Below are 9,264 nucleotides of genomic sequence, written 5' to 3' on the forward strand. Positions count from 1 at the left end.
CGCTTCAACAAATGACCATCATCGGGGACACCACTGCATAAATCGAGATCATTGAGCTGATCTTAACCATGGCTGTTAGCACATCATGCATGTTGATCGGACTGCAGAGAGCTAATCAACCCTGTTTGGATCAGGAGCAGCTTGTTCAAGAATATGGCGCAGCCTTGCGCATGCTACGTCAGAAATATATGAAGACTCCTTCATGCCTCCCTGTGCCAAACTGTGTGTGTATAAGTTCTCTTCTCCCGACATGCTATGTCTCCATCGGTAGAACCGTGACCTTAGCGAGAGTTCGCCTCCTTCCTTCGCCTCAAATCCAACTGGGCTGAAATTCCATTTGAATATACGAAAACTCCTCATTATATTTTCTGCAAGTTTCAACTATAAACATCTGAATATTGGAACTGCATGCGATGGAAAGATAACATGTATTACTAAAAATAAAGTAAGACATCATAGATTCCATGGTTACAATTGCAGTAAATTTTATTCTGAAACATTTTGTATAAAAAAAGATCATATATCTAGATCTGTTGCAAAATACAACAAATGAACCATCTAAACAGAGACATGTATCACTCGACATGACATACATCTATCTAAATTTTTGCACATGCAACAGTACGAAAATCTCACAAATCCCATATATATTTTGAGAAATCAAGGAAGTTTGTAATATATTAAATATCAAAATTACATTAAAATATTTTATGCCAAGGCATCATACTTTTTTCTTAGTGCTGGACATACAAATTATTGGTTGAACATGCAGATAATCTGAGATTTATCACATATTAGAATAAAAATATACAACATCTAAATTACTTCCTTATGAAAATAAACTGGCTGACGGTGATAAATTTCTAGATGTAGAGCACGCTACTTACCTAGCTTGCTGCAGGTTGACAAAAAATGTGATTCAGATCCCCTCAGCTGGCCGGTTCTCTTTCTCTTTCACTCCGTTGAATGCATAATCTTGTCACGACCTATGCACTACATGTACAAAAAAAAAAAATCTAGATGAGACGTCATGGGCCTAGCAAATTTACTGCGGGTGCTTGAATAAATTCATCAGGGTCGAGAACAGAGGAGAGAATGAATGATGCAAGGTTACGTGTCTACGGCATATGAATTTACGGATGAACTCAAATAGGGTTTGGGATGTGATCTGCCGTGTTGCTGCCTTGCCGCTCCATCACCAAAATCTTTCGATCTGTTTCTTCCATCGCCACGTTACCCAGAAGTTGGGACGACGGTGCCGGAGTAAGGCAATTTGGTCGATTAGAGCTAGCTCCATGCAAACTCACGTACATGAAGTATATCAAGAGAGCCGAGTCATTCCGATGTAGTCGAGAAACGAATCAAGCAATTCCGTTGAAGCTAGCTTCTCACGTTTACGTGAGCTAGTGGTGTTGCCGTCTTGCCGCTCCATCGCTGAAATCCCCCGATCTGTTTCTCCCATCGCCAAGTTACCCAGAAGTTTCAAAGACGGTGCTGGAGTAAATCAATCCGGTCGATTAGAGCTAGCTCCACGCAAACTCACTTACGGGACGTCTATCGAGAGAGCTGGGTCATTCCGATCCTGTCGAGAAACGAATCAAGTGATTCCGTTGAAGCTAGATTCTCACTTTTACGTGAGCTAGTGGTGTTGCCACCTTGCTGCTCCATTGCCAAAGTCTCCCGATCTATTTCTTCCATCGCAAAGTTACCCAGAAGTTCCGACGACCGTGTTAGAGTAAGTCGACCGGTCGATTAGAGCAAGCTCCACAAAAACTCACGTAGGGTACGTCTGCCGAGAGAGCCGAGTCTTTCTGATCCCCTCGAGAAACAAATCAAACGATTCCGTTGAAGTTAGCTTATCACGTTTATGGTGTGCTAGTGCTACTGCTCATCAATCAAGCAGCCTGTCTGCTTGCGCTCGTGCAAGTTTTGCACGTACGTACATCAGCTCCTCAAAGATTTTCTCTAACGGTGAAAACCTAACAATGAATCTATGAGAAAAACATGGCGATCATGGACAGTAGGGATTGGAGAGAGATTGGATTGGGATTTGGCTGAGCCCTTACGTGGATTGGAGCACCAGATGGAACGCTAGAGGCCGCTTCATGTTGCACCAGTGCAGAAGATGTGTTTTTCTTTTCTGTTTGACATGACGCGATAGATGAGCTGGGGATTGGAGAGGCTCCAATACATATTTTGTTGGCAGCCGATGGTGCAAGCATCATGCGTGTGGGATACTCCCTCTGTACCGTTTTATTTGTCGTTGGGCAACCCCAGTACAAATTCTGTAACGCTACAATATTTTCTCAGTTTCCAAATTTACCCCTCCACCTGATCCACTTGCTCGCACCGCTCACTCGCTTTCCGTCGCTGCACCACTCACTCGCTCGCTGGAATCCCCTTCCCTCGTCGCCTCTCTCTCCTCTCGGTGGCCGGCCTCTCCTCTCCGTCGCCGCCTTCTCCCTCTCCTCGTTGCCGCCTTCCCCCACTCCTCGTCGCCGGCCTCTTCCACCGCCCCTTTCTCCCCACCACCCCGCCTTCACTCACACCCCGTAGGTTGAAAAAATTGATTCTTTTTGCGTTAGTGGCGGAGGCGTGGATGTGTAGCGGCGCCAGAGCTGGATACGGGCTACGTGGGCGTGGATGTGGAGCGGCGCCGGACCTAGAGCGGCGGCGGAGCGGCGGATCTGACAAGTCTGGGCAGCAGAGCGGCGGGCGGCGCCGGAGCCTCCAAGCGGAGCGGCACGGGAGGCCGAGGTGGGCAGGTGCCACCGGTGGCGGGACGAGCATCTGGAGCAGGAGGGCGACGCCAAGCTCGGTTGGGGCCTCCTCGGGGACCGCTGCAGCGAGGTCTGCGCACTCAGTCTCTGAGTCCCCGCCGCGGCGAGTTGTACGTATGCCAAGAACTTCTACGGTGAGCCCCTCACTCACTCGGCGCCGAGTACTCTGCAATCTGGTCCTCTATCAGTAGCTTTTGCAGTAGTTTTTGCAGCGAATATGTATTCCTGTTCAAATACAGAAGCAACACCCGGCGAGTACACAAACAAAGAGAATCTGTATACACATTCAAATACAGAAGCATCTGTATACACAAACTGCAGTATTTCTTCCTGTTCCACAACTGGGCGTTGTAGTCTGACACAAAGAGAATCATGAGGCATTTTTCTTTTAATTTAACATTTGCAGTAGTATACTTGACTGAATTTAAACACTTGCAGTAGTACTTTGACGAGGCTCTGCTTGATCAACTGGAGCTTAAACACTTGCAGTAGTACTTGCAGTTGTACTTGACTGAATTTAAACACTTGCAGTCTTTCTACTGCTGCTTGATCAACTGGAGTACTCTGGACTTGATCAGTAGTTGTTTTGGTGTAGCAAGTGCAGGAGCTGTAGTACTCCATTTGGTACTCCATTTGGAGACTTTAACTGGATCAGATTAGGTACTCCATTTGCTGTAGTACTCCAGTTAACTGAAACTAGTGACATCACTTGAAGCAACTTAAGTCTGAATAATCAAATTCATCATACACTATTACTTGAATCAAAGATCAGGTATTCCATTACAGTAGCAAGTGTACCAGTATTATTGGAGTAAAAAAATTCAGTTAAGTTGTGCAGTAGTGTACTCCTGCTTGCTCTTCTCTGAATCTTTTAAGTTAAATGAAACCTTTTTACTCAAGTAGAATTAGATGAATTTTGTCAGTACTGTGTATTTAAATGAATCTTTTGCTGTGTATTTAAATGAAAGGGGAGTATAAATACTGTTTGGTTAAAACCAAGATTCAGTATCTTGAACTACTTCAGTATCTCTTCTCTTCTCTAAATTATGTGTAATTATGGATTATTACACATACTCCTCTTCTCTTCTTTAAATTCTCTTCTTTATTGGAATACTACTCTTCTCTTCTCTAAATACTCTTCTCTTCTCTTCTCTAAATTCACTCCTCTCCTCTACTACTACTCTCCTACTCAAAAATCAAATGATCATACAAATGGATTATTATGGATTATGGAGTATCAGAGAGTGATCATACAAATGCAGTAGTAGAAATACACACATACAAATGGAGTATGGAGTAAAAATATATGGAGTAAAAAATACATGGGGTAAACATATATGGAGTAAAAATTTAAATGGAGTTACACATACAAGTGGAGTTAGACATACTCCAACATACTCCACACAAACAACATACTCCAACATACTCAAGTATGGATTATTACAAACATGACAAGCATCACAACCTCATCACAAGCATCACAAGCATCATCACTGGCATCACAGCCTCATCGCAAGCATCATCACTAGCATCACAGCCTCATCGCAAGCATCACAAGCATCATCACTGGCATCACAGCCTCATCGCAAGCATCATCACTAGCATCACAGCCTCATCGCAAGCATCACAAGCATCATCACTGGCATCACAGCCTCATCGCAAGCATCATCACTAGCATCACAACCTCATCACAAGCATCATCACTAGCATCACAGCCTCATCGCAAGCATCATCACTAGCATCACAGCCTCATCACAAGCATCATCACTGGCATCACAGCCTCATCGCAGGCATCATCACTAGCATCATAGCCTCATCGCAAGCATCATCACTAGCATCACAGCCTCATCGCAAGCATCATCACTGGCATCACAGCCTTATCGCTAGCATCAACACTGGCATCACAGCCTTATCGCAAGCATCATCACTAGCATCACAACCTCATCGCAAGCATCATCACTAGCATCATCACTGGCATCACAACCTCATCGCAAGCATCATCACTAGCATCACAGCCTCATCGCAAGCATCATCACTAGCATCACAAGCATAATCACTAGCATCATAAACATCATCACTAGCGCATCACAGCCTCATCACGAGCATCATCACTAGCATCACAAGCACCATCACTAGCATCACAGCCTCATCACAAGCATTATCACTAGCATCACAAGCATCATCACTAGCATCAGAACCTCATCACTGAACCCTCTCCATTAGCTCTAAGTTGTATAGGGCATTTGCGTAAACCTCTTTAGGACTTGTTAGTCTTGGAGGTAGCTGCCCATGACCCTCAAGCCTTTCCTTGTTAACATGTGGTATTTTATATCCATTTCCCCCTGCATGGTTCAGGATCTCAGTCATGCACATCTGTAGAGTTAGGAAAATTCTGTTGAGCTTGTAAACCTCATAGCCTTCGAATTCCTCCAAAACACCTGCAATAAGGTCTTGTAGTGTTTTAGGACCCAGACAATCTGTCAAAGATTGCAGCGAGTTGAAAAACCCAAGGTCAAGCACATTTAAATCGGGACTGTTGGCAGGTTGTTGTATTATTCTAATGTCAAGTCCAGTTTTTGCGACAGCCGCTAGAAATTCAGGGTCATCTGGCAAGATATGGGGCTTAGCATTATCCTGCTGAATGTAGATGGTCTGTCCAGCATCACTTTCCGGCCAAACAACTTGTATCGCTGGCAAGACCTTCTCTATCAGGAACTTCCTCATCACTTTTCTGTCGACCTTTATTGACTTTGTCTCTATTGTACCTCTGGGCCTGTTGTCACTTCTCCTCTGAGCAGGAACTTCTTTCACGAATGGCCAGATACCGATTTTCCTAGAGAAGGTAACGTTTCCTTCTGTGTCCCACCTTGGCCTAGCAACGGCCGTTAAGAACATCACCTTGCCAATACAGTTGCCATGTATAGGCCTCATAGGCTCTTCCTCCCCGTCCAGCAGATAATATGTTCTATTCTTCTTTGTCATGTTAAACCTTGTTGAATTTGCAACATTGCTTTCCTCCAAATTCTTTGTATATTCCAAACACCCACTCCAAAAATTTTTGCAATGTCTTGCGTATCAGTTCTCTTAAAAGTGCCTCCTCTACTCATACACAGTGTATGCAATGCTACATAAGCAGCAAATTTTTGCTGGTCATTGAGGGTTTTATTTTTTCTACCAACTTGCCCAACACCTGCACCAAGACATACAAAAAGAAATTATTAAGTGATCAAGTGATGAAATGATGAAATGATCAAATGATGAAATGATCAAGTGATGAAATGATCAACTGTAACCGTACCTGGATTTTGAACAATTTCATCTCCTTCCATTCCATCTTTTGCATCTCCTTCCATTTCATTTTCTGCATCTTCATCCATTTTGTCCAAATCTTCTGCAGGTGGAGTGAAGTTGAGGTCTGGGAGATCCATTTTGTCCCGAAGATATGAATATGCAAGAAGAAGAAGTTGAGGTCTGGGAGGTCTGGGAGATCCATTTAGGATAGCTGAATTTACAGTAGTCAAAGCTTTGTTGTACAAGAATTCAAATAAACATGAATTTATAGTAGTCAAATTGTTGCTGTACAACAATTCAAATAAACCTGAATTTGGAGTAGTCAAATCTTTGTTGTACAACAATTCAAACACAACTGAATTTACAGTAGGATAACTGAATTTGGAGTAGTCAATTCTTTGGACCAATTACAGCAAATTACAGTACTAAGGTGCTGTTGAGATGACTACACTGCTGTCAATTCAAATAAACCTGAATTTACAGTAGGATAATTGAATTTGGAGTGGTCGATTCTTTGGACCAATTACAACAAATTACAGTACTGAGGTGCTGTTGAGATGATTACACTGCTGTCAATTCAAATAAACCTGAATTGACTTTGCTAGTGTTGTATTTGTCCCCTTGGATTATTTGCAAATTTTATGTAGTCAAGCTTGCAAATTGGATTTGCTGTAGTCAACCTATTACATTTGCATGTTCTGGAAATTCAGTTAATTTGCTACTCCTTTGCAAGAGGTAGATGTAAATGTTCATATGTTAATTCAGTTAATTTATATGCACCTAAATTTGTACTGTGAACAGGAGTAGATAACCAAGTACAGTACTAAGTTTTCTTGGATTACAAGTGTACTGAATTTATATAACTCCATATCCAGTCTTCTTAACTGCAGATTTGGCAGCTCCACTAAATAACTAATGTAACTTAATTTTTTTTGTCATATGAGAACTTAGTCCATAAAGTTACTCCCAATTTACTGACAAATTACTCCTAGTGTTGACACTGTTGACTCGTAGTGTTCACACTACGACAACAACCTGTCAAAATGACACTGACAACAACAGTTTGGAGTACTCCCATTTGGTTTAATTTAAATGCACAAAAAATATGATGGGAAAGAAGAAGACATGTTGCTTTTGTTATGAGTAGAAATGAAATGGAGTACACTGTGACAACAACAATGAAGAAGACATGTTTAATTCAAATTTATTGTGACAACAACACTGAATTAGGAGTACAAGATGCCGCGAGGAATAGAAATGGAGTAGCTCACCTAGATCTGTTGATTTGTCAATTGATCCTGTGTACTTGATCTTGCTCTTGTTGATTTGTCAATTTCACACTAATGATCTTGTTGTTGCTGATGTTCACACAATTGACCCAAGTCTTCTTAACTGCAGATTTGGCATCTCCAATACTCCAAACTGTTGATGGACAGATGGAAGGAGCAGCAGAGCGAGCTTGATCAATACTCCTATTCTTGTATCTACTCCAACACAGCAGAGCGAGCTTGATCAACACAACAATATTTGTACTCCAAGTCTCCAACACAGACTGTTGATGGCGCTGGCTTCTGTACTCCAACACAGACTGGGGGAATCAACTTACTGCTCCTGTGCATGAATCCGGATGGCTGCTCGCCGACGAGGTCAATTGGCCGGATCAGGAGCTCCAGTGCATGAATCAAGGAGGGCGTCGGGTTGCGCTGCTGCTGCTGCTGGTCAGTGCAGGGAGTCGCGGGCGGCGCGACAGGCAGGAGTCGCGGGCGGCTAGAGGCTGTGGCGGACGGCGAGGGAGATGTGTATGGCAGGGACGGACCTTGGGTTCTCGATTGGAGCGGGGGAAGGCGGCTGGCGAGGGAGCTGCGGCCGGCGGGGCGGACGCCGGAGCTGCAGTGGAGGGGCGGAGCCTAGAGGAGGGGAGTAGCGACGGAGGAAGACGACGATCACAGCAAAAGTGTTTTCTGAAATTGGGGGTAGTTTGGTCCTTTTTCTCCTTTTCACCTAGTCGGAGAATTGCCCCAACGACAAATAAATCGGTACAGAGGGAGTAGATCGCAAGGACTCCTATGAGGTAAAAATTAAGCTAAAAAATGAGATCTAATCATTTCAGCCGAGGAATACGTGGATTAATCGACACGGTTATACCTCGGTCCCACCAGATTAACGGCTCCTAATTACTGATTAACGTGGGAATTTCTAGGAACCCCCTGTTATTCTGCGGCAACGGCAGCGCAGCCGAAGCAGTGAACCCTCGTACTCCTCTCCGCGTGTGCATCCACTGCCGCGTCTTTCCCGGCTCCGCGTCGTCCCCTTCCTAGGCCTCGCCGTCGTCCACCGCCGTGGTGCTCTCGGCGCGGCGTGGTCAACGTGGTCAAGGAACGTCTTCCATCGGACGTGGACTGTACGTGGAGAGGCTGACAGCTGGGTCCACGGCAGCCGCAAGGAAGTGCCTCCTTATTACACGCAAAATAATTATTCTTCCACCTGACAGTGGGGACCCACCGGACGGGCCACCGTATTTCGCGAAAAAAATGATTCGTCCCCTGACTGCTGGGACCCACGAGCTACATCTTCGCACGTAAGGAAGTGCGTCTGAAAAAAAATGATTCGCCCCCTGACTGCTGGGACCCACCAGCTACATCTTCGCACGCAAGGAAGTGCGTCCGAAAAAAAACGATTCGCCCCCCGACTGCTGGGACCCACCAGCTACACCTTCGCACGCAAGGAAGTGCGTCCGAGCAAAAAAAAAAACGATTCGCCCCCCTGACTGCTGGGACCCAACAGCTACACCTTCGCACGCAAGGAAGTGCGTCCGGGCAAAAAAAGCGATTCACCCCCCTGACTGCTGGGACCTAGCAGCTACACCTTCGCACGCAAGGAAGTGCGTCCGGGCAAAAAAAAAACGATTCACCCCCCTGACTGCTGGGACCCACCAGCTACATCTTCGCAGGCAAGGAAGTGCCTGACAGTCGGGACCCACCTGGTCGAAGTGTACGTAGCGTTGTCATCCTGGTCGGGAATGTGTACGTACATACTGGTCGATGTAGAGGCGCGCACGTGTCCTAGTAGAGGCGCGCACGTGTCGTAGTAGAGGCGCGCACGTAGCATGTACATGTACGTACAACGGCCAGGGTGCAAGAAAGAAAATATGGTCACGTATGTGTACATACGGGCGGGGTCTCGAATGCCTAGT

At 45.0% G+C, this 9,264-nt stretch overlaps 1 long non-coding RNA gene across 2 annotated transcripts; it reads left to right on the top strand.

The window, feature by feature from the left end:
• Nucleotides 1-2,282: 2,282 nt before the first annotated feature.
• On the top strand, nt 2,283-8,227 carry LOC123160770 (uncharacterized). Of its 2 annotated transcripts, XR_006480369.1 has the most exons (3): nt 2,338-2,914; nt 6,178-6,249; nt 7,470-8,227. It is a non-coding gene; the product is annotated as an uncharacterized lncRNA (long non-coding RNA). The 2 variants fall into 2 exon arrangements; XR_006480368.1 differs by lacking the exon at nt 7,470-8,227 and having other exon boundaries at nt 2,283-2,914; nt 6,178-7,127.
• The last annotated feature ends 1,037 nt before the right edge of the window (nt 8,228-9,264 follow it).

This window comes from Triticum aestivum, chromosome 7B, assembly GCF_018294505.1.
Source record: "Triticum aestivum cultivar Chinese Spring chromosome 7B, IWGSC CS RefSeq v2.1, whole genome shotgun sequence".
NCBI classification, from domain to species: Eukaryota; Viridiplantae; Streptophyta; class Magnoliopsida; order Poales; family Poaceae; genus Triticum; species Triticum aestivum.